This window comes from Gymnoscopelus microlampas (assembly GCF_963454915.1).
Source record: "Gymnoscopelus microlampas genome assembly, chromosome: 15".
NCBI classification, from domain to species: domain Eukaryota; kingdom Metazoa; phylum Chordata; class Actinopteri; order Myctophiformes; family Myctophidae; genus Gymnoscopelus; species Gymnoscopelus microlampas.
Genome location: NC_139952.1, coordinates 3,255,704 through 3,282,963, shown reverse-complemented (window position 1 = coordinate 3,282,963; position 27,260 = coordinate 3,255,704).

Below are 27,260 nucleotides of genomic sequence, written 5' to 3'. Positions count from 1 at the left end.
TCCTGGGCGCTACACCAGCCCTACACCAGCGCTACACTAGTCCCCCACAGCCAGGGAGGCCAGGGCCGAGCTCATGCTTCCTTCAATGCATGAGAGCCAACTGACCTTCTTGTCACCTGACAGGGGGGAGTTTCCCCGATAGGACTAGCGCGTGGAAGGAACACGTTATTCCAACCAGTTCCCTTCCCCTCCATCAGGCGCCCCGGCTGTCATGGGGGAGGCGGTATAGCGACCAGGATTACTACATGTTTTTGTGAGGGTATTAACTACCCTAGGAGACACGGGGAGAACATGCAAACTCCACACAGAGTAGGCCCTTTCGCCAACCCCACGGGTACGGGCGCTGATGACGCGGAGGAGAAGACACGCCCCCAGCACCCACAGCGTCCCTGGCGGGAATCGAACCCAGGACCTTCTAGCTGTGAGGCGACAGCGCTACCGACTGCGCCAAAGACATCGCCTAATTGTCGAGGTCGGAGCGCCAGAATATGAACGTTCGGCCAATCACAGAAAACCACACGCACCGGGAGGACGGGATCGACTCCTGCCCGAGCCAACTTTGTTTAACTGTGGCTCTGCTTGCTTGCAACATATATACTGTACATATAACGTAACATACTCTTGTATTCATTGCATCCCTCATTCTAGACTTACAATTGATGAGATGATCAAAGCATTAATAATTACCACGAGCCACCGAGGGCACGTTGAGCCACGCGTTCAACGATGCTTGTAGGCAGCCGATAATGTAACATTAACATTAACCTGATCAAAGCAGAACGAGAGCTTTTACTGGCTGACATATTAATGTTCCTGCAGCTAACATTGTCCAATTTTCTATTAAGTGTATAGCCTACATTATATTTTGGCTATATGTGATAAGAAGAAGGAGTGTAATACAATTGTAGAGTGTGATTGTGAACGCTTTCCCTAACTCTAACCAAACTCTGTTAGTTATGTAACAAATAGGCAAAATCATTGAGCAATAAAATATTATTCATGCTTATAGCCTATACTCTGCATAATGTCAGGGTATAGCAGCATGATGTGCTTATAGCCTATACATTTGTATTTCTCATTCGGAAAACATTCAAATTGACATTGAGATTAAAGCATTAATCATTAGACATTTGGCTCTGTACTTGTTTTTTTGCCCTATACACCACCAAACTTCTTAACCAAAAATAGCAGATCTACAAGCTGTTGCAGCATCACGCATTGTCAGCTTGTACATCGGCTATTTTCGGTGAATGTAGGCTACCCCCCAAAGGATGCTGTATAGCGTAAAAAAAAAAGAAGAAAAAAAGAGAGAGAAAATGTTCTATCTCACATAGATTTGGCGGACCCCCTGTAACTACGAGGACCCCCTAGGGCCTAGGGGTCCCGGACGAAAAATCTGCTATTTTTAAATGGCTGAAATGTGTATATAGGGCTGAAATGGTTAATGTATGTTCTATAATAATAATCCAAATCTATAAAGTAACTTGTCATTTTAACTAAAGTTTTCAAATAATTGTAGTGGAGTAAAAGTATAATATTTGCCTCTGAGATGTAGTGGAGTAGAAGTAAAAGTACTGAAAATTGGAAATACTCCAATAAAGTATAACAAAATACCCCCAAATTGTCCGCAGAAGACCGCATGGCTAATTTATATGCACGATAATATGCAAATTAGCCGGTCTTAGTCCGCAGGCTAGCCACGTCTTTGCTAGCCATGGATTACAACCGTCATGTGTGAACTTCAACCTGGTGTTTGCACCTTTCCTTTACTGCTCCATTCATCTACATAAACGTTCATATCACAGCATGACATGTTGTCAGCTTGTAGATCGGCTATTTTCAGTGAATGTACCCCCGGATGCTGGTTATAGAGAAAAAAGGGGGAAAAGAGAGATAAAATCTCAAATAGATTTGGCGGACCCCCTGTACTGTAGTAACTACGAGGACCCCTTGGGGTCCAGGACCCCCTTATGAAGACCCCTGCTCTAGGTTAACATGCTATGGTTAAAAACATGTTTTATATTTTGGCCAAAATATTATATTATATTATATTTTGGCTGATAAGAAGAAGGAGTGTAATACAATTGTAGAGTGTGATTGTGAACGCTTTCACTAACTCTGCCCAAACTCATCTTTGAGCAATAAAAGAATATTCATGCTTATAGCCTATACTCTGCATAATGTCAGGGGTAGCAGCATGATGTGCTTATATAGTAGCCTATACATTTGTATTTCTCATTCGGAAAACATTAACATTGACGTTGAGATTAAAGCATTAATCATTAGACAATTGGCTCTGTAGGCCTACTTGTTTTTTTGCCCTATACACCACCAAACTTCTTAACCAAAAATAGCAGATCTACAAGCTGTCCCAGCATGACACATTGTCAGCTTGTAGATCGGCTATTTTCGGTGAACGTATAGGCTACCCCCCCAAAATAGGGATGCTGTATAAAAAAAAGAAGAAAAAGAGAGAGAAAATGTTCTATCTCACATTGATTTGGTGGACCCCCTGTAGTAACTACGAGGACCCCCTAGGGCCTAGGGGTCCCGGACCCCCGTTTTTACATCACATCAGACGGCAATTTGTTTTGTTAATGTCTGTCTTGCCTGTCTAAGTGACTCTAATAGGTAGCCTACATTATATTTTGCTTATGGGCTATAATATAAATGTTGACACTATGACGTTGTTTCCCCTAACCTAACTCCCTAAACTCGTTTAGTTATGTAGCTAAATTGGTCTACAATTTTGGTCTTACAATTTTGGGAAGACCGCATGGCTAATTTATATTCACGAGGATATGCAAATGAGCCGTACGGTCTTACTCTACATGCTAGCCATGGATCACATGACGGTCGTCTGTTACTGTCATGGATGAACTTCAACCAGGTGTTTGCACTTTTCCCTTACTGCTTCATAAAGGGCTGAACCCATGGCCATGGATGTTAGAATTATGTTCGGGCCCTCAGAATTACCCGTATCTTCCGTATTGTTCAATAAAAAGCATTTTAATCCGATTGGTGGCCATTTTCTCATAGAGTTATAAGGTATCAGAGTGCAATTCACCTTCCAACCGATAGGGTCGCGAAGTTGAAAGCTTGTGGAGAAAAATGGCCACCGATCGGATTCAAATGCTTTTTATTGAACAATACAACATATACGGGTACTTTTGAGGCTCCGTACATAATTGCAACATCCGTGGCCTTGGGGTGAGCACTTTATATTTGAAATCCGAACGTTCATGTAGATGAACGGGTAAAAAATGGGACGCGGATTGGCTGTCTGTGGATTCGGGGAGGCACTGTTAGCCTACCACAAACAGCAGATGACGCGTTGTCAGCTTGTAGATCGGCTATTTTCAGTGAATGTACCCCCCGGATGCTGGTTATAGTGAAAAAAAAATAGGGGAAAAAAGAGAGAGAAAATCTCAAATAGATTTGGCGGACCCCCTGTACTGTAGTAACTATGAGGACCCCTAAGGGTCCTGGACCCCCTTATGAAGACCCCTGCTCTAGGTTAACATAATATGTTATGCTTTAAAACCTATGTTTTAAACCATGTTACCCTAATATAATGTTGATACTATGACAAACTCTTGTTTCCCCCAACTCATAAACTCTTTTAGTTATGTAGTGATAAATAGCTTACATCATTGTGAGCTTGTAGATCTGCTATTTTCGAATGGCTGAAATGTATAGCCTGAAGTGGTTAATGTGTGTTCTGTAATAATAATCCAAATCTACAACTTAACTTAAGTTTTCAAATAATTGTAGTGGAGTACAAGTATAATATTTGCCTCTGAGATCAGATTTAGTGGAGTAGAAGTAAAAGTACTCAACATTGGAAATACTTGGAAAACAAATGCCAGCCATGGGATCATATGACGGTCGTCTTTTACGGTCATGGATGAACGTCAACCTGGTGTTTGCACTTTCTCCCTTTTTGCTCCATTCATCTACATAAACGTCCATATTTCAAATATAAAGTGTTTACCCCATGGCCACGGATGTTACAATAATGTACGGGCCCTCAAAAGTACCCATATCTTCCGTATTGTTCAATAAAAAGCCACCAATCGGATTAAAATATCCGATCGGCGGCCATTTTCTCATAGAGTTGTAATGTACCAGAGTGCAATACACCTCCCAGCCGATAGGGTCACGTAGTTGAAAGCATAAGAAAATACGGGGGAAATGGCCACCAATCGGATTAAAATGCTTTACATTTAACAATTCAGAATATTCAGGAACTTCTGAGGAAACGTACATAATTGTAAAATCCGTAGCCATGGGGTAAGCACTTTATATTTGGAATATGAACGTTTATGTAGATGTACGGACCAAAAAGGGAGAAAGTTTAAATACCAGTTTGAAGTTCATCCATGACAGTCAAGATATGACAGTCATGTTTCAGGGCTATAAACTCATACATGATCGTTTTTTGCTGTTCTCTAATAAAATACAAATACAATTACTAGATCATGACATACCATTGAATGACAAAAGAACAAGCTGACAAAGTGTAAAAATCAATCAAATCAATCTTTATTTTTATTTAATCCTTGTTGTAATCCTTGCTGTTTCCTCAGGGCTCCTCCTTCTTCCTCATCTAGGAATGGGGTCTGGGAGTTGGGGGAAAGATTTGACTGGTCAGTGAAACAGTAAATCCAGGACAGAGATTGGCCGCTGCTCAAGCAGTGAATGACGGGGGCGGGTCCGGGAGTTGGGGGAAAGATTTAACTGGTCAGTGAAACAGTAAATGCAGGACCGTGATTGGCCGCTGCTCAAGCAGTGAATGCAGGACTGTGATTGGTCGCCCGAGCAGTGAATGGAGGACCGCGATTCGCCGACCAAGCAGAGAATTAAGGAGCACAAGCAGTGAATGCAGGACCGTGATTGGCTGCCCAGAAGAGACAAAGAAGTTACTGCAGGCGCCTGCGCCAAAGACATCGCCTAATTGTCGAGGTCGGAGCGCCAGAATATGAACGTTCGGCCAATCACAGAAAACCACACGCACCGGGAGGACGGGATCGACTCCTGCCCGAGCCAACTTTGTTTAACTGTGGCTCTGCTTGCTTGCAACATATATACTGTACATATAACGTAACATACTCTTGTATTCATTGCATCCCTCATTCTAGACTTACAATTGATGAGATGATCAAAGCATTAATAATTACCACGAGCCACCGAGGGCACGTTGAGCCACGCGTTCAACGATGCTTGTAGGCAGCCGATAATGTAACATTAACATTAACCTGATCAAAGCAGAACGAGAGCTTTTACTGGCTGACATATTAATGTTCCTGCAGCTAACATTGTCCAATTTTCTATTAAGTGTATAGCCTACATTATATTTTGGCTATATGTGATAAGAAGAAGGAGTGTAATACAATTGTAGAGTGTGATTGTGAACGCTTTCCCTAACTCTAACCAAACTCTGTTAGTTATGTAACAAATAGGCAAAATCATTGAGCAATAAAATATTATTCATGCTTATAGCCTATACTCTGCATAATGTCAGGGTATAGCAGCATGATGTGCTTATAGCCTATACATTTGTATTTCTCATTCGGAAAACATTCAAATTGACATTGAGATTAAAGCATTAATCATTAGACATTTGGCTCTGTACTTGTTTTTTTGCCCTATACACCACCAAACTTCTTAACCAAAAATAGCAGATCTACAAGCTGTTGCAGCATCACGCATTGTCAGCTTGTACATCGGCTATTTTCGGTGAATGTAGGCTACCCCCCAAAGGATGCTGTATAGCGTAAAAAAAAAAGAAGAAAAAAAGAGAGAGAAAATGTTCTATCTCACATAGATTTGGCGGACCCCCTGTAACTACGAGGACCCCCTAGGGCCTAGGGGTCCCGGACGAAAAATCTGCTATTTTTAAATGGCTGAAATGTGTATATAGGGCTGAAATGGTTAATGTATGTTCTATAATAATAATCCAAATCTATAAAGTAACTTGTCATTTTAACTAAAGTTTTCAAATAATTGTAGTGGAGTAAAAGTATAATATTTGCCTCTGAGATGTAGTGGAGTAGAAGTAAAAGTACTGAAAATTGGAAATACTCCAATAAAGTATAACAAAATACCCCCAAATTGTCCGCAGAAGACCGCATGGCTAATTTATATGCACGATAATATGCAAATTAGCCGGTCTTAGTCCGCAGGCTAGCCACGTCTTTGCTAGCCATGGATTACAACCGTCATGTGTGAACTTCAACCTGGTGTTTGCACCTTTCCTTTACTGCTCCATTCATCTACATAAACGTTCATATCACAGCATGACATGTTGTCAGCTTGTAGATCGGCTATTTTCAGTGAATGTACCCCCGGATGCTGGTTATAGAGAAAAAAGGGGGAAAAGAGAGATAAAATCTCAAATAGATTTGGCGGACCCCCTGTACTGTAGTAACTACGAGGACCCCTTGGGGTCCAGGACCCCCTTATGAAGACCCCTGCTCTAGGTTAACATGCTATGGTTAAAAACATGTTTTATATTTTGGCCAAAATATTATATTATATTATATTTTGGCTGATAAGAAGAAGGAGTGTAATACAATTGTAGAGTGTGATTGTGAACGCTTTCACTAACTCTGCCCAAACTCATCTTTGAGCAATAAAAGAATATTCATGCTTATAGCCTATACTCTGCATAATGTCAGGGGTAGCAGCATGATGTGCTTATATAGTAGCCTATACATTTGTATTTCTCATTCGGAAAACATTAACATTGACGTTGAGATTAAAGCATTAATCATTAGACAATTGGCTCTGTAGGCCTACTTGTTTTTTTGCCCTATACACCACCAAACTTCTTAACCAAAAATAGCAGATCTACAAGCTGTCCCAGCATGACACATTGTCAGCTTGTAGATCGGCTATTTTCGGTGAACGTATAGGCTACCCCCCCAAAATAGGGATGCTGTATAAAAAAAAGAAGAAAAAGAGAGAGAAAATGTTCTATCTCACATTGATTTGGTGGACCCCCTGTAGTAACTACGAGGACCCCCTAGGGCCTAGGGGTCCCGGACCCCCGTTTTTACATCACATCAGACGGCAATTTGTTTTGTTAATGTCTGTCTTGCCTGTCTAAGTGACTCTAATAGGTAGCCTACATTATATTTTGCTTATGGGCTATAATATAAATGTTGACACTATGACGTTGTTTCCCCTAACCTAACTCCCTAAACTCGTTTAGTTATGTAGCTAAATTGGTCTACAATTTTGGTCTTACAATTTTGGGAAGACCGCATGGCTAATTTATATTCACGAGGATATGCAAATGAGCCGTACGGTCTTACTCTACATGCTAGCCATGGATCACATGACGGTCGTCTGTTACTGTCATGGATGAACTTCAACCAGGTGTTTGCACTTTTCCCTTACTGCTTCATAAAGGGCTGAACCCATGGCCATGGATGTTAGAATTATGTTCGGGCCCTCAGAATTACCCGTATCTTCCGTATTGTTCAATAAAAAGCATTTTAATCCGATTGGTGGCCATTTTCTCATAGAGTTATAAGGTATCAGAGTGCAATTCACCTTCCAACCGATAGGGTCGCGAAGTTGAAAGCTTGTGGAGAAAAATGGCCACCGATCGGATTCAAATGCTTTTTATTGAACAATACAACATATACGGGTACTTTTGAGGCTCCGTACATAATTGCAACATCCGTGGCCTTGGGGTGAGCACTTTATATTTGAAATCCGAACGTTCATGTAGATGAACGGGTAAAAAATGGGACGCGGATTGGCTGTCTGTGGATTCGGGGAGGCACTGTTAGCCTACCACAAACAGCAGATGACGCGTTGTCAGCTTGTAGATCGGCTATTTTCAGTGAATGTACCCCCCGGATGCTGGTTATAGTGAAAAAAAAATAGGGGAAAAAAGAGAGAGAAAATCTCAAATAGATTTGGCGGACCCCCTGTACTGTAGTAACTATGAGGACCCCTAAGGGTCCTGGACCCCCTTATGAAGACCCCTGCTCTAGGTTAACATAATATGTTATGCTTTAAAACCTATGTTTTAAACCATGTTACCCTAATATAATGTTGATACTATGACAAACTCTTGTTTCCCCCAACTCATAAACTCTTTTAGTTATGTAGTGATAAATAGCTTACATCATTGTGAGCTTGTAGATCTGCTATTTTCGAATGGCTGAAATGTATAGCCTGAAGTGGTTAATGTGTGTTCTGTAATAATAATCCAAATCTACAACTTAACTTAAGTTTTCAAATAATTGTAGTGGAGTACAAGTATAATATTTGCCTCTGAGATCAGATTTAGTGGAGTAGAAGTAAAAGTACTCAACATTGGAAATACTTGGAAAACAAATGCCAGCCATGGGATCATATGACGGTCGTCTTTTACGGTCATGGATGAACGTCAACCTGGTGTTTGCACTTTCTCCCTTTTTGCTCCATTCATCTACATAAACGTCCATATTTCAAATATAAAGTGTTTACCCCATGGCCACGGATGTTACAATAATGTACGGGCCCTCAAAAGTACCCATATCTTCCGTATTGTTCAATAAAAAGCCACCAATCGGATTAAAATATCCGATCGGCGGCCATTTTCTCATAGAGTTGTAATGTACCAGAGTGCAATACACCTCCCAGCCGATAGGGTCACGTAGTTGAAAGCATAAGAAAATACGGGGGAAATGGCCACCAATCGGATTAAAATGCTTTACATTTAACAATTCAGAATATTCAGGAACTTCTGAGGAAACGTACATAATTGTAAAATCCGTAGCCATGGGGTAAGCACTTTATATTTGGAATATGAACGTTTATGTAGATGTACGGACCAAAAAGGGAGAAAGTTTAAATACCAGTTTGAAGTTCATCCATGACAGTCAAGATATGACAGTCATGTTTCAGGGCTATAAACTCATACATGATCGTTTTTTGCTGTTCTCTAATAAAATACAAATACAATTACTAGATCATGACATACCATTGAATGACAAAAGAACAAGCTGACAAAGTGTAAAAATCAATCAAATCAATCTTTATTTTTATTTAATCCTTGTTGTAATCCTTGCTGTTTCCTCAGGGCTCCTCCTTCTTCCTCATCTAGGAATGGGGTCTGGGAGTTGGGGGAAAGATTTGACTGGTCAGTGAAACAGTAAATCCAGGACAGAGATTGGCCGCTGCTCAAGCAGTGAATGACGGGGGCGGGTCCGGGAGTTGGGGGAAAGATTTAACTGGTCAGTGAAACAGTAAATGCAGGACCGTGATTGGCCGCTGCTCAAGCAGTGAATGCAGGACTGTGATTGGTCGCCCGAGCAGTGAATGGAGGACCGCGATTCGCCGACCAAGCAGAGAATTAAGGAGCACAAGCAGTGAATGCAGGACCGTGATTGGCTGCCCAGAAGAGACAAAGAAGTTACTGCAGGCGCCTAAGACATCGCCTAATTGTCGAGGTCGGAGCGCCAGAATATGAACGTTCGGCCAATCACAGAAAACCACACGCACCGGGAGGACGGGATCGACTCCTGCCCGAGCCAACTTTGTTTAACTGTGGCTCTGCTTGCTTGCAACATATATACTGTACATATAACGTAACATACTCTTGTATTCATTGCATCCCTCATTCTAGACTTACAATTGATGAGATGATCAAAGCATTAATAATTACCACGAGCCACCGAGGGCACGTTGAGCCACGCGTTCAACGATGCTTGTAGGCAGCCGATAATGTAACATTAACATTAACCTGATCAAAGCAGAACGAGAGCTTTTACTGGCTGACATATTAATGTTCCTGCAGCTAACATTGTCCAATTTTCTATTAAGTGTATAGCCTACATTATATTTTGGCTATATGTGATAAGAAGAAGGAGTGTAATACAATTGTAGAGTGTGATTGTGAACGCTTTCCCTAACTCTAACCAAACTCTGTTAGTTATGTAACAAATAGGCAAAATCATTGAGCAATAAAATATTATTCATGCTTATAGCCTATACTCTGCATAATGTCAGGGTATAGCAGCATGATGTGCTTATAGCCTATACATTTGTATTTCTCATTCGGAAAACATTCAAATTGACATTGAGATTAAAGCATTAATCATTAGACATTTGGCTCTGTACTTGTTTTTTTGCCCTATACACCACCAAACTTCTTAACCAAAAATAGCAGATCTACAAGCTGTTGCAGCATCACGCATTGTCAGCTTGTACATCGGCTATTTTCGGTGAATGTAGGCTACCCCCCAAAGGATGCTGTATAGCGTAAAAAAAAAAGAAGAAAAAAAGAGAGAGAAAATGTTCTATCTCACATAGATTTGGCGGACCCCCTGTAACTACGAGGACCCCCTAGGGCCTAGGGGTCCCGGACGAAAAATCTGCTATTTTTAAATGGCTGAAATGTGTATATAGGGCTGAAATGGTTAATGTATGTTCTATAATAATAATCCAAATCTATAAAGTAACTTGTCATTTTAACTAAAGTTTTCAAATAATTGTAGTGGAGTAAAAGTATAATATTTGCCTCTGAGATGTAGTGGAGTAGAAGTAAAAGTACTGAAAATTGGAAATACTCCAATAAAGTATAACAAAATACCCCCAAATTGTCCGCAGAAGACCGCATGGCTAATTTATATGCACGATAATATGCAAATTAGCCGGTCTTAGTCCGCAGGCTAGCCACGTCTTTGCTAGCCATGGATTACAACCGTCATGTGTGAACTTCAACCTGGTGTTTGCACCTTTCCTTTACTGCTCCATTCATCTACATAAACGTTCATATCACAGCATGACATGTTGTCAGCTTGTAGATCGGCTATTTTCAGTGAATGTACCCCCGGATGCTGGTTATAGAGAAAAAAGGGGGAAAAGAGAGATAAAATCTCAAATAGATTTGGCGGACCCCCTGTACTGTAGTAACTACGAGGACCCCTTGGGGTCCAGGACCCCCTTATGAAGACCCCTGCTCTAGGTTAACATGCTATGGTTAAAAACATGTTTTATATTTTGGCCAAAATATTATATTATATTATATTTTGGCTGATAAGAAGAAGGAGTGTAATACAATTGTAGAGTGTGATTGTGAACGCTTTCACTAACTCTGCCCAAACTCATCTTTGAGCAATAAAAGAATATTCATGCTTATAGCCTATACTCTGCATAATGTCAGGGGTAGCAGCATGATGTGCTTATATAGTAGCCTATACATTTGTATTTCTCATTCGGAAAACATTAACATTGACGTTGAGATTAAAGCATTAATCATTAGACAATTGGCTCTGTAGGCCTACTTGTTTTTTTGCCCTATACACCACCAAACTTCTTAACCAAAAATAGCAGATCTACAAGCTGTCCCAGCATGACACATTGTCAGCTTGTAGATCGGCTATTTTCGGTGAACGTATAGGCTACCCCCCCAAAATAGGGATGCTGTATAAAAAAAAGAAGAAAAAGAGAGAGAAAATGTTCTATCTCACATTGATTTGGTGGACCCCCTGTAGTAACTACGAGGACCCCCTAGGGCCTAGGGGTCCCGGACCCCCGTTTTTACATCACATCAGACGGCAATTTGTTTTGTTAATGTCTGTCTTGCCTGTCTAAGTGACTCTAATAGGTAGCCTACATTATATTTTGCTTATGGGCTATAATATAAATGTTGACACTATGACGTTGTTTCCCCTAACCTAACTCCCTAAACTCGTTTAGTTATGTAGCTAAATTGGTCTACAATTTTGGTCTTACAATTTTGGGAAGACCGCATGGCTAATTTATATTCACGAGGATATGCAAATGAGCCGTACGGTCTTACTCTACATGCTAGCCATGGATCACATGACGGTCGTCTGTTACTGTCATGGATGAACTTCAACCAGGTGTTTGCACTTTTCCCTTACTGCTTCATAAAGGGCTGAACCCATGGCCATGGATGTTAGAATTATGTTCGGGCCCTCAGAATTACCCGTATCTTCCGTATTGTTCAATAAAAAGCATTTTAATCCGATTGGTGGCCATTTTCTCATAGAGTTATAAGGTATCAGAGTGCAATTCACCTTCCAACCGATAGGGTCGCGAAGTTGAAAGCTTGTGGAGAAAAATGGCCACCGATCGGATTCAAATGCTTTTTATTGAACAATACAACATATACGGGTACTTTTGAGGCTCCGTACATAATTGCAACATCCGTGGCCTTGGGGTGAGCACTTTATATTTGAAATCCGAACGTTCATGTAGATGAACGGGTAAAAAATGGGACGCGGATTGGCTGTCTGTGGATTCGGGGAGGCACTGTTAGCCTACCACAAACAGCAGATGACGCGTTGTCAGCTTGTAGATCGGCTATTTTCAGTGAATGTACCCCCCGGATGCTGGTTATAGTGAAAAAAAAATAGGGGAAAAAAGAGAGAGAAAATCTCAAATAGATTTGGCGGACCCCCTGTACTGTAGTAACTATGAGGACCCCTAAGGGTCCTGGACCCCCTTATGAAGACCCCTGCTCTAGGTTAACATAATATGTTATGCTTTAAAACCTATGTTTTAAACCATGTTACCCTAATATAATGTTGATACTATGACAAACTCTTGTTTCCCCCAACTCATAAACTCTTTTAGTTATGTAGTGATAAATAGCTTACATCATTGTGAGCTTGTAGATCTGCTATTTTCGAATGGCTGAAATGTATAGCCTGAAGTGGTTAATGTGTGTTCTGTAATAATAATCCAAATCTACAACTTAACTTAAGTTTTCAAATAATTGTAGTGGAGTACAAGTATAATATTTGCCTCTGAGATCAGATTTAGTGGAGTAGAAGTAAAAGTACTCAACATTGGAAATACTTGGAAAACAAATGCCAGCCATGGGATCATATGACGGTCGTCTTTTACGGTCATGGATGAACGTCAACCTGGTGTTTGCACTTTCTCCCTTTTTGCTCCATTCATCTACATAAACGTCCATATTTCAAATATAAAGTGTTTACCCCATGGCCACGGATGTTACAATAATGTACGGGCCCTCAAAAGTACCCATATCTTCCGTATTGTTCAATAAAAAGCCACCAATCGGATTAAAATATCCGATCGGCGGCCATTTTCTCATAGAGTTGTAATGTACCAGAGTGCAATACACCTCCCAGCCGATAGGGTCACGTAGTTGAAAGCATAAGAAAATACGGGGGAAATGGCCACCAATCGGATTAAAATGCTTTACATTTAACAATTCAGAATATTCAGGAACTTCTGAGGAAACGTACATAATTGTAAAATCCGTAGCCATGGGGTAAGCACTTTATATTTGGAATATGAACGTTTATGTAGATGTACGGACCAAAAAGGGAGAAAGTTTAAATACCAGTTTGAAGTTCATCCATGACAGTCAAGATATGACAGTCATGTTTCAGGGCTATAAACTCATACATGATCGTTTTTTGCTGTTCTCTAATAAAATACAAATACAATTACTAGATCATGACATACCATTGAATGACAAAAGAACAAGCTGACAAAGTGTAAAAATCAATCAAATCAATCTTTATTTTTATTTAATCCTTGTTGTAATCCTTGCTGTTTCCTCAGGGCTCCTCCTTCTTCCTCATCTAGGAATGGGGTCTGGGAGTTGGGGGAAAGATTTGACTGGTCAGTGAAACAGTAAATCCAGGACAGAGATTGGCCGCTGCTCAAGCAGTGAATGACGGGGGCGGGTCCGGGAGTTGGGGGAAAGATTTAACTGGTCAGTGAAACAGTAAATGCAGGACCGTGATTGGCCGCTGCTCAAGCAGTGAATGCAGGACTGTGATTGGTCGCCCGAGCAGTGAATGGAGGACCGCGATTCGCCGACCAAGCAGAGAATTAAGGAGCACAAGCAGTGAATGCAGGACCGTGATTGGCTGCCCAGAAGAGACAAAGAAGTTACTGCAGGCGCCTGCGCCAAAGACATCGCCTAATTGTCGAGGTCGGAGCGCCAGAATATGAACGTTCGGCCAATCACAGAAAACCACACGCACCGGGAGGACGGGATCGACTCCTGCCCGAGCCAACTTTGTTTAACTGTGGCTCTGCTTGCTTGCAACATATATACTGTACATATAACGTAACATACTCTTGTATTCATTGCATCCCTCATTCTAGACTTACAATTGATGAGATGATCAAAGCATTAATAATTACCACGAGCCACCGAGGGCACGTTGAGCCACGCGTTCAACGATGCTTGTAGGCAGCCGATAATGTAACATTAACATTAACCTGATCAAAGCAGAACGAGAGCTTTTACTGGCTGACATATTAATGTTCCTGCAGCTAACATTGTCCAATTTTCTATTAAGTGTATAGCCTACATTATATTTTGGCTATATGTGATAAGAAGAAGGAGTGTAATACAATTGTAGAGTGTGATTGTGAACGCTTTCCCTAACTCTAACCAAACTCTGTTAGTTATGTAACAAATAGGCAAAATCATTGAGCAATAAAATATTATTCATGCTTATAGCCTATACTCTGCATAATGTCAGGGTATAGCAGCATGATGTGCTTATAGCCTATACATTTGTATTTCTCATTCGGAAAACATTCAAATTGACATTGAGATTAAAGCATTAATCATTAGACATTTGGCTCTGTACTTGTTTTTTTGCCCTATACACCACCAAACTTCTTAACCAAAAATAGCAGATCTACAAGCTGTTGCAGCATCACGCATTGTCAGCTTGTACATCGGCTATTTTCGGTGAATGTAGGCTACCCCCCAAAGGATGCTGTATAGCGTAAAAAAAAAAGAAGAAAAAAAGAGAGAGAAAATGTTCTATCTCACATAGATTTGGCGGACCCCCTGTAACTACGAGGACCCCCTAGGGCCTAGGGGTCCCGGACGAAAAATCTGCTATTTTTAAATGGCTGAAATGTGTATATAGGGCTGAAATGGTTAATGTATGTTCTATAATAATAATCCAAATCTATAAAGTAACTTGTCATTTTAACTAAAGTTTTCAAATAATTGTAGTGGAGTAAAAGTATAATATTTGCCTCTGAGATGTAGTGGAGTAGAAGTAAAAGTACTGAAAATTGGAAATACTCCAATAAAGTATAACAAAATACCCCCAAATTGTCCGCAGAAGACCGCATGGCTAATTTATATGCACGATAATATGCAAATTAGCCGGTCTTAGTCCGCAGGCTAGCCACGTCTTTGCTAGCCATGGATTACAACCGTCATGTGTGAACTTCAACCTGGTGTTTGCACCTTTCCTTTACTGCTCCATTCATCTACATAAACGTTCATATCACAGCATGACATGTTGTCAGCTTGTAGATCGGCTATTTTCAGTGAATGTACCCCCGGATGCTGGTTATAGAGAAAAAAGGGGGAAAAGAGAGATAAAATCTCAAATAGATTTGGCGGACCCCCTGTACTGTAGTAACTACGAGGACCCCTTGGGGTCCAGGACCCCCTTATGAAGACCCCTGCTCTAGGTTAACATGCTATGGTTAAAAACATGTTTTATATTTTGGCCAAAATATTATATTATATTATATTTTGGCTGATAAGAAGAAGGAGTGTAATACAATTGTAGAGTGTGATTGTGAACGCTTTCACTAACTCTGCCCAAACTCATCTTTGAGCAATAAAAGAATATTCATGCTTATAGCCTATACTCTGCATAATGTCAGGGGTAGCAGCATGATGTGCTTATATAGTAGCCTATACATTTGTATTTCTCATTCGGAAAACATTAACATTGACGTTGAGATTAAAGCATTAATCATTAGACAATTGGCTCTGTAGGCCTACTTGTTTTTTTGCCCTATACACCACCAAACTTCTTAACCAAAAATAGCAGATCTACAAGCTGTCCCAGCATGACACATTGTCAGCTTGTAGATCGGCTATTTTCGGTGAACGTATAGGCTACCCCCCCAAAATAGGGATGCTGTATAAAAAAAAGAAGAAAAAGAGAGAGAAAATGTTCTATCTCACATTGATTTGGTGGACCCCCTGTAGTAACTACGAGGACCCCCTAGGGCCTAGGGGTCCCGGACCCCCGTTTTTACATCACATCAGACGGCAATTTGTTTTGTTAATGTCTGTCTTGCCTGTCTAAGTGACTCTAATAGGTAGCCTACATTATATTTTGCTTATGGGCTATAATATAAATGTTGACACTATGACGTTGTTTCCCCTAACCTAACTCCCTAAACTCGTTTAGTTATGTAGCTAAATTGGTCTACAATTTTGGTCTTACAATTTTGGGAAGACCGCATGGCTAATTTATATTCACGAGGATATGCAAATGAGCCGTACGGTCTTACTCTACATGCTAGCCATGGATCACATGACGGTCGTCTGTTACTGTCATGGATGAACTTCAACCAGGTGTTTGCACTTTTCCCTTACTGCTTCATAAAGGGCTGAACCCATGGCCATGGATGTTAGAATTATGTTCGGGCCCTCAGAATTACCCGTATCTTCCGTATTGTTCAATAAAAAGCATTTTAATCCGATTGGTGGCCATTTTCTCATAGAGTTATAAGGTATCAGAGTGCAATTCACCTTCCAACCGATAGGGTCGCGAAGTTGAAAGCTTGTGGAGAAAAATGGCCACCGATCGGATTCAAATGCTTTTTATTGAACAATACAACATATACGGGTACTTTTGAGGCTCCGTACATAATTGCAACATCCGTGGCCTTGGGGTGAGCACTTTATATTTGAAATCCGAACGTTCATGTAGATGAACGGGTAAAAAATGGGACGCGGATTGGCTGTCTGTGGATTCGGGGAGGCACTGTTAGCCTACCACAAACAGCAGATGACGCGTTGTCAGCTTGTAGATCGGCTATTTTCAGTGAATGTACCCCCCGGATGCTGGTTATAGTGAAAAAAAAATAGGGGAAAAAAGAGAGAGAAAATCTCAAATAGATTTGGCGGACCCCCTGTACTGTAGTAACTATGAGGACCCCTAAGGGTCCTGGACCCCCTTATGAAGACCCCTGCTCTAGGTTAACATAATATGTTATGCTTTAAAACCTATGTTTTAAACCATGTTACCCTAATATAATGTTGATACTATGACAAACTCTTGTTTCCCCCAACTCATAAACTCTTTTAGTTATGTAGTGATAAATAGCTTACATCATTGTGAGCTTGTAGATCTGCTATTTTCGAATGGCTGAAATGTATAGCCTGAAGTGGTTAATGTGTGTTCTGTAATAATAATCCAAATCTACAACTTAACTTAAGTTTTCAAATAATTGTAGTGGAGTACAAGTATAATATTTGCCTCTGAGATCAGATTTAGTGGAGTAGAAGTAAAAGTACTCAACATTGGAAATACTTGGAAAACAAATGCCAGCCATGGGATCATATGACGGTCGTCTTTTACGGTCATGGATGAACGTCAACCTGGTGTTTGCACTTTCTCCCTTTTTGCTCCATTCATCTACATAAACGTCCATATTTCAAATATAAAGTGTTTACCCCATGGCCACGGATGTTACAATAATGTACGGGCCCTCAAAAGTACCCATATCTTCCGTATTGTTCAATAAAAAGCCACCAATCGGATTAAAATATCCGATCGGCGGCCATTTTCTCATAGAGTTGTAATGTACCAGAGTGCAATACACCTCCCAGCCGATAGGGTCACGTAGTTGAAAGCATAAGAAAATACGGGGGAAATGGCCACCAATCGGATTAAAATGCTTTACATTTAACAATTCAGAATATTCAGGAACTTCTGAGGAAACGTACATAATTGTAAAATCCGTAGCCATGGGGTAAGCACTTTATATTTGGAATATGAACGTTTATGTAGATGTACGGACCAAAAAGGGAGAAAGTTTAAATACCAGTTTGAAGTTCATCCATGACAGTCAAGATATGACAGTCATGTTTCAGGGCTATAAACTCATACATGATCGTTTTTTGCTGTTCTCTAATAAAATACAAATACAATTACTAGATCATGACATACCATTGAATGACAAAAGAACAAGCTGACAAAGTGTAAAAATCAATCAAATCAATCTTTATTTTTATTTAATCCTTGTTGTAATCCTTGCTGTTTCCTCAGGGCTCCTCCTTCTTCCTCATCTAGGAATGGGGTCTGGGAGTTGGGGGAAAGATTTGACTGGTCAGTGAAACAGTAAATCCAGGACAGAGATTGGCCGCTGCTCAAGCAGTGAATGACGGGGGCGGGTCCGGGAGTTGGGGGAAAGATTTAACTGGTCAGTGAAACAGTAAATGCAGGACCGTGATTGGCCGCTGCTCAAGCAGTGAATGCAGGACTGTGATTGGTCGCCCGAGCAGTGAATGGAGGACCGCGATTCGCCGACCAAGCAGAGAATTAAGGAGCACAAGCAGTGAATGCAGGACCGTGATTGGCTGCCCAGAAGAGACAAAGAAGTTACTGCAGGCGCCTGCGCCAAAGACATCGCCTAATTGTCGAGGTCGGAGCGCCAGAATATGAACGTTCGGCCAATCACAGAAAACCACACGCACCGGGAGGACGGGATCGACTCCTGCCCGAGCCAACTTTGTTTAACTGTGGCTCTGCTTGCTTGCAACATATATACTGTACATATAACGTAACATACTCTTGTATTCATTGCATCCCTCATTCTAGACTTACAATTGATGAGATGATCAAAGCATTAATAATTACCACGAGCCACCGAGGGCACGTTGAGCCACGCGTTCAACGATGCTTGTAGGCAGCCGATAATGTAACATTAACATTAACCTGATCAAAGCAGAACGAGAGCTTTTACTGGCTGACATATTAATGTTCCTGCAGCTAACATTGTCCAATTTTCTATTAAGTGTATAGCCTACATTATATTTTGGCTATATGTGATAAGAAGAAGGAGTGTAATACAATTGTAGAGTGTGATTGTGAACGCTTTCCCTAACTCTAACCAAACTCTGTTAGTTATGTAACAAATAGGCAAAATCATTGAGCAATAAAATATTATTCATGCTTATAGCCTATACTCTGCATAATGTCAGGGTATAGCAGCATGATGTGCTTATAGCCTATACATTTGTATTTCTCATTCGGAAAACATTCAAATTGACATTGAGATTAAAGCATTAATCATTAGACATTTGGCTCTGTACTTGTTTTTTTGCCCTATACACCACCAAACTTCTTAACCAAAAATAGCAGATCTACAAGCTGTTGCAGCATCACGCATTGTCAGCTTGTACATCGGCTATTTTCGGTGAATGTAGGCTACCCCCCAAAGGATGCTGTATAGCGTAAAAAAAAAAGAAGAAAAAAAGAGAGAGAAAATGTTCTATCTCACATAGATTTGGCGGACCCCCTGTAACTACGAGGACCCCCTAGGGCCTAGGGGTCCCGGACGAAAAATCTGCTATTTTTAAATGGCTGAAATGTGTATATAGGGCTGAAATGGTTAATGTATGTTCTATAATAATAATCCAAATCTATAAAGTAACTTGTCATTTTAACTAAAGTTTTCAAATAATTGTAGTGGAGTAAAAGTATAATATTTGCCTCTGAGATGTAGTGGAGTAGAAGTAAAAGTACTGAAAATTGGAAATACTCCAATAAAGTATAACAAAATACCCCCAAATTGTCCGCAGAAGACCGCATGGCTAATTTATATGCACGATAATATGCAAATTAGCCGGTCTTAGTCCGCAGGCTAGCCACGTCTTTGCTAGCCATGGATTACAACCGTCATGTGTGAACTTCAACCTGGTGTTTGCACCTTTCCTTTACTGCTCCATTCATCTACATAAACGTTCATATCACAGCATGACATGTTGTCAGCTTGTAGATCGGCTATTTTCAGTGAATGTACCCCCGGATGCTGGTTATAGAGAAAAAAGGGGGAAAAGAGAGATAAAATCTCAAATAGATTTGGCGGACCCCCTGTACTGTAGTAACTACGAGGACCCCTTGGGGTCCAGGACCCCCTTATGAAGACCCCTGCTCTAGGTTAACATGCTATGGTTAAAAACATGTTTTATATTTTGGCCAAAATATTATATTATATTATATTTTGGCTGATAAGAAGAAGGAGTGTAATACAATTGTAGAGTGTGATTGTGAACGCTTTCACTAACTCTGCCCAAACTCATCTTTGAGCAATAAAAGAATATTCATGCTTATAGCCTATACTCTGCATAATGTCAGGGGTAGCAGCATGATGTGCTTATATAGTAGCCTATACATTTGTATTTCTCATTCGGAAAACATTAACATTGACGTTGAGATTAAAGCATTAATCATTAGACAATTGGCTCTGTAGGCCTACTTGTTTTTTTGCCCTATACACCACCAAACTTCTTAACCAAAAATAGCAGATCTACAAGCTGTCCCAGCATGACACATTGTCAGCTTGTAGATCGGCTATTTTCGGTGAACGTATAGGCTACCCCCCCAAAATAGGGATGCTGTATAAAAAAAAGAAGAAAAAGAGAGAGAAAATGTTCTATCTCACATTGATTTGGTGGACCCCCTGTAGTAACTACGAGGACCCCCTAGGGCCTAGGGGTCCCGGACCCCCGTTTTTACATCACATCAGACGGCAATTTGTTTTGTTAATGTCTGTCTTGCCTGTCTAAGTGACTCTAATAGGTAGCCTACATTATATTTTGCTTATGGGCTATAATATAAATGTTGACACTATGACGTTGTTTCCCCTAACCTAACTCCCTAAACTCGTTTAGTTATGTAGCTAAATTGGTCTACAATTTTGGTCTTACAATTTTGGGAAGACCGCATGGCTAATTTATATTCACGAGGATATGCAAATGAGCCGTACGGTCTTACTCTACATGCTAGCCATGGATCACATGACGGTCGTCTGTTACTGTCATGGATGAACTTCAACCAGGTGTTTGCACTTTTCCCTTACTGCTTCATAAAGGGCTGAACCCATGGCCATGGATGTTAGAATTATGTTCGGGCCCTCAGAATTACCCGTATCTTCCGTATTGTTCAATAAAAAGCATTTTAATCCGATTGGTGGCCATTTTCTCATAGAGTTATAAGGTATCAGAGTGCAATTCACCTTCCAACCGATAGGGTCGCGAAGTTGAAAGCTTGTGGAGAAAAATGGCCACCGATCGGATTCAAATGCTTTTTATTGAACAATACAACATATACGGGTACTTTTGAGGCTCCGTACATAATTGCAACATCCGTGGCCTTGGGGTGAGCACTTTATATTTGAAATCCGAACGTTCATGTAGATGAACGGGTAAAAAATGGGACGCGGATTGGCTGTCTGTGGATTCGGGGAGGCACTGTTAGCCTACCACAAACAGCAGATGACGCGTTGTCAGCTTGTAGATCGGCTATTTTCAGTGAATGTACCCCCCGGATGCTGGTTATAGTGAAAAAAAAATAGGGGAAAAAAGAGAGAGAAAATCTCAAATAGATTTGGCGGACCCCCTGTACTGTAGTAACTATGAGGACCCCTAAGGGTCCTGGACCCCCTTATGAAGACCCCTGCTCTAGGTTAACATAATATGTTATGCTTTAAAACCTATGTTTTAAACCATGTTACCCTAATATAATGTTGATACTATGACAAACTCTTGTTTCCCCCAACTCATAAACTCTTTTAGTTATGTAGTGATAAATAGCTTACATCATTGTGAGCTTGTAGATCTGCTATTTTCGAATGGCTGAAATGTATAGCCTGAAGTGGTTAATGTGTGTTCTGTAATAATAATCCAAATCTACAACTTAACTTAAGTTTTCAAATAATTGTAGTGGAGTACAAGTATAATATTTGCCTCTGAGATCAGATTTAGTGGAGTAGAAGTAAAAGTACTCAACATTGGAAATACTTGGAAAACAAATGCCAGCCATGGGATCATATGACGGTCGTCTTTTACGGTCATGGATGAACGTCAACCTGGTGTTTGCACTTTCTCCCTTTTTGCTCCATTCATCTACATAAACGTCCATATTTCAAATATAAAGTGTTTACCCCATGGCCACGGATGTTACAATAATGTACGGGCCCTCAAAAGTACCCATATCTTCCGTATTGTTCAATAAAAAGCCACCAATCGGATTAAAATATCCGATCGGCGGCCATTTTCTCATAGAGTTGTAATGTACCAGAGTGCAATACACCTCCCAGCCGATAGGGTCACGTAGTTGAAAGCATAAGAAAATACGGGGGAAATGGCCACCAATCGGATTAAAATGCTTTACATTTAACAATTCAGAATATTCAGGAACTTCTGAGGAAACGTACATAATTGTAAAATCCGTAGCCATGGGGTAAGCACTTTATATTTGGAATATGAACGTTTATGTAGATGTACGGACCAAAAAGGGAGAAAGTTTAAATACCAGTTTGAAGTTCATCCATGACAGTCAAGATATGACAGTCATGTTTCAGGGCTATAAACTCATACATGATCGTTTTTTGCTGTTCTCTAATAAAATACAAATACAATTACTAGATCATGACATACCATTGAATGACAAAAGAACAAGCTGACAAAGTGTAAAAATCAATCAAATCAATCTTTATTTTTATTTAATCCTTGTTGTAATCCTTGCTGTTTCCTCAGGGCTCCTCCTTCTTCCTCATCTAGGAATGGGGTCTGGGAGTTGGGGGAAAGATTTGACTGGTCAGTGAAACAGTAAATCCAGGACAGAGATTGGCCGCTGCTCAAGCAGTGAATGACGGGGGCGGGTCCGGGAGTTGGGGGAAAGATTTAACTGGTCAGTGAAACAGTAAATGCAGGACCGTGATTGGCCGCTGCTCAAGCAGTGAATGCAGGACTGTGATTGGTCGCCCGAGCAGTGAATGGAGGACCGCGATTCGCCGACCAAGCAGAGAATTAAGGAGCACAAGCAGTGAATGCAGGACCGTGATTGGCTGCCCAGAAGAGACAAAGAAGTTACTGCAGGCGCCACCGTGCCCCTAGATATATAATTTTTTAAAGCGAACATTTGTCAAATATTTTGTTCCAGGGACCCCCAGAAGCAAAGATTTGAGTTACAAATGTTAACTTTAGAAATATATATATTCAAAGATTTGCACAAATGTTCAATATTTTTCAAAAATAGCAGATCTACAAGCTCATAGCGCTGCACTCGGTGCCGCACTATGAGCTTGTAGATCTGCTATTTTTGAATAGCCAAAGAAATCTAAAATGACAGAGATGCGTCCCCGGATTGAATGGGTTAAGTAATGTTTTATGATCGTTATCAGATCAATATTAACATCATTAATCATCTCTGAATAGAATGATTGATTATGATGTCATGTTATAGTTTATGAGGTGATGAGTGTTGAGTGCTGCTCTGAGATCAGCTCACCTCTCTTGTTCAGAACAGCAGAGTAGTAGATCTCAATGTTGTGTTTGCAGTGTGCCTCTCGTTGCTCTGTAGACAGCCAGTATTCCAGGATCTTTATTGGCGCGCTCTGCGTTCTTCACACCACACTCAGTGTATCCAACAACCTGATCTACTCTACTGTCCCACCTGATGATCTCATCACCATCGAAATGAAATCACTGTATGTAAATCTGGAAATAGACAATTAAAAATCATTAATGTTCAGTTTTATTATCATCTGTATAATATCATCACTAGGCTAACTGCCCCAAATATGTTTTTTATGTCACTACATAAAGTCTAAAATAGGTTCAGGATGTGAAATCTGGCATTAAAATGTTTTGAATGTATATTGAATGTCTTAAATACAATGAGATTGAGCTTTTTTTTGGTTTCTCTATGTGTGTGTGTGTGTGTGTGTGTGTGTGTGTGTGTGTGTGTGTGTGTGTGTGTGTGTGTGTGCAACGATCAACAGAGAGCCAGAGCCACAGAGGAATAGGAGGCAGGAGGGGCCACTCAACCCCCTCCTCCCCAAAGCGTGTGTGTGTCTCATTTATTCCCCCGCCTAGCATAAATGTGAAACTCAGAGGTCACTCATTATCACATGAAAAAGACTATTGAAGTCCACATTCTTGCATCATAAATGCTTAATACACATGTTTAAACATCTTCATTAATGTTAAATATATTCAACCGTTTTAATTAATAACTATTGTTCATGTACCTTTCACTGGTGGTTTCTTCAAGGCAGTGAGAATGGTGTCCAGCTGGGCTTTGCAGACCGCCTGATCATTCAAAGCTCTTTCATAACCTCCTGTGAAGGTGATATGATCTACAAACGGAGGCTGAGGCTCCACCACCTTCCCTTTGTTGTAGTCTGCGTAGAACAACACTTCACCATCTAGTGCAAACATCTTCTCTTTATATGAGTCTTTAACTGTGTCTGAACAGCCAAGGACTTGAATGTGCTCATGGAACACTGGAAATAAAACAAAGATGAAATAAGATTCAAACAACAATCTTCTTCATCATCATCATCATCATCATCATCATCATCATCATCATCATGTTAAACAGTCATGTTTGGTTCCAAAGTTGAATATTAGAAGTATCTTCCTGTTAAACATTTTATTCGACAGATTTAAATGTTTTTATAATATTATGAAACAGATTCATAATGATGAGTGTGTGTGTGTGTGTGTGTGTGTGTGTGTGTGTGTGTGTGTGTGTGTGTGTGTGTGTGTGTGTGTGTGTGTGTGTGTGTGTTACTGTTAGTGTGTATTGTTCATAAGTCTGGTTGCACAGTGTAAAATAATTGATCAGCCTGTTGGTTTGGGCCTTGAGGCTGAGCTACCTCTTACCGATGGTATTATAAATAATAACACTATGAACTAGAAAAAGTGGTCCTCGGAGCACAGGTCTCCGCCAGGCCAGGTAGGTTATTGTGGCCTCCTGGTGGCGCTATAATAGGCCAATGTGAAAATGGTGGCATTTCTTCTTAGGCCTTTCAATGGGACACTGCATTCATGATTTGAGGCATTTTGTTCCAAATAATCTCCAAAAATGTATTTTACATAAGTCGGCCTCCTGGTGGCGCTGTAAAAAGCAGATGTGAAAAATGCAGTCCAATGTTTTTCCTTGGCCTCTAGGGAGTGTGCGTGCAAAGTTTCACGCAGATCGGTGCAGTTATAGTTAAAAATGCAAATCGGCCAGTTATAGCGCCACCATGAGGCTGATTTGAAAATGTTCAAGTGGAATTTCTTCCTCGGCCTAGTGGGAATGTGCGTGTGCAATTTTATGGAAATGGCAAGCTGCGTTCATGATTGGAGGCAGTTTGTTCAAAACGGACCAATCCTGCAAACTTTTGAAGCCAACCTTAGCCAATGAGGATGCAATATGGGAAATCGGACACATCCGGGTTGATCACATGACTATAGAGATACTGTGTACCGATTTGCATGACGTTTGGTTAAAAGCTGTAGGTGTAATGGGAAAAAATGGGTTTTGCACAAATCGGCCTCCTGGTGGCGCTATAACAGGCCCATGTGAAAAATGTGGGGCAGAGATTCTGAATTGGCATCCAGGGAGTGGGTGTGCACAGTTTCGCAGCGACCGGGCCAACGGTGCCGGAGATTAGCTGGTAACACACAGACAGGACACACACACACACACACACACGGACGGACGGACGGACGGACGGACGGACGGACGGTAAAACATACTCTCTCGCCATGCCTTTCGGCCTGGCGGAGACAATAAACTGTATGTATATTTAATATATCAATATAACAGTATGTTATTCAGTATATGATCAACAGACATAATGTTTATTTATATTAATAATGAATCAATATAATGTATGTTTTAATAATATAAATATAACAATAGGCTACATGTATTGAATAGCCTCAAGAGGCTATTCAGTGGTTTAGTTCATATCTATCCACCAGAAGACAGTGTGTAAGAGTCAACAGTGTTACATCTCCCCCAGGGATCAATACTAGGACCAGTTCTGTTCTCACTGTATATAAAGCATGTAGCTGATGTGTGTAACAGTGTACATGTCCAGATGTATGGCCATAAGAGAGAGACTACGTTTACATCCTTTAAGTACAATCTAAAACAATGCTTACTTGATAACCAAACTGTGAACAGTGGTGGAAAAAGTACTCAAATGTTTTACTTGAGTAAAAGTAATAATACTGCAATGTAGAAGTACTCTGTTACAAGTTAAAGTCTGGTGTTCCAAATTTACTTGAGTGAAAGTACAAAAGTATTGGTATCAAAATGTACTTAAAGTACCAAAAGTAAAAGTACTAAAATGTTTGAAAATAGCAGATCTACAAGCTCACAACATGTTGCGATGCAGCGCGGTACCCGGAGGGCCTGGGCCTGGACCCACCACGACAGAGAGCCTGTCGTTGTCTCCGCCAGGCCGAAGGCATGGCGAGAGAGTATGTTTTACCCTCCGTCCGTCCGTGTGTGTGCGTGTGTGTGTCCGTCCGTCCTGTCCGTGTGTTACCACCAAATCTCCGGCACCGTTGGCCCGGTCGCTGCGAAACTGTGCACACACACTCCCTGGATGCCAATTCAGAACCTCTGCCTCAAATTTTTCACATGGGCCTATTATAGCGCCACCAGGAGGCCGATTTGTACAAAACCCATTTTTTCACATTACTCCTACAGTTTTTAACCAAACGTCATGCAAATCGATACACAGTATATAAATTTCACACGCACATTGCCACTAGGCCGAGGAAGAAATGACACCCTTTTCACATTGGCCTGTTATAGCGCCACCAGCAGGTCTAATTTAGCAAAACACATTTTTGGAACAAAATGCCTCAAATCATGAATGCAGTGTCTGATTGCCGTGAAAGATCTAAGAATAAATGGCACCCTTTTCACATTGGCCTATTATAGCGCCACCGGGAGGCCAGAATAACGTACCTGACCTGGCGGAGACCTGTGCTCCGAGGAGCACTTTTTCTAGTGTGACAATAAAGTTGATTTCGATTCTTTTGTATGATAATGTTAAGGTTCTGAAATGTCCTTATTTACACATTCATCTAAAGTTTGAAAATCAATGTTTTGTGTCTATTTTTCCCAGATTGATATGCATGGATATCTGATTTATTCTGATTTATCCTCTCAGAACAATTAAATTAAATTCAGATTTATCTCCCCTGACATTGGTGAAAGGTGCATTGAAAATACGAAATGGTTCAATGTATTTGTGTTAAATATATTGGTAATCAAAAGTGTTTGAACGACATTTCTGTGACAGGTGTGTCGGTAGGAGTGGCGGATGCATACAGATTAAATAACTAGACACCTGCACACCATCTTAACTTGCTCAATAAAGAAAAAATCACACCCAGTGTGAAGTGGGCAGTGTGGTGCATAGTCCTATTTAAAGGTTATTAATTTCAT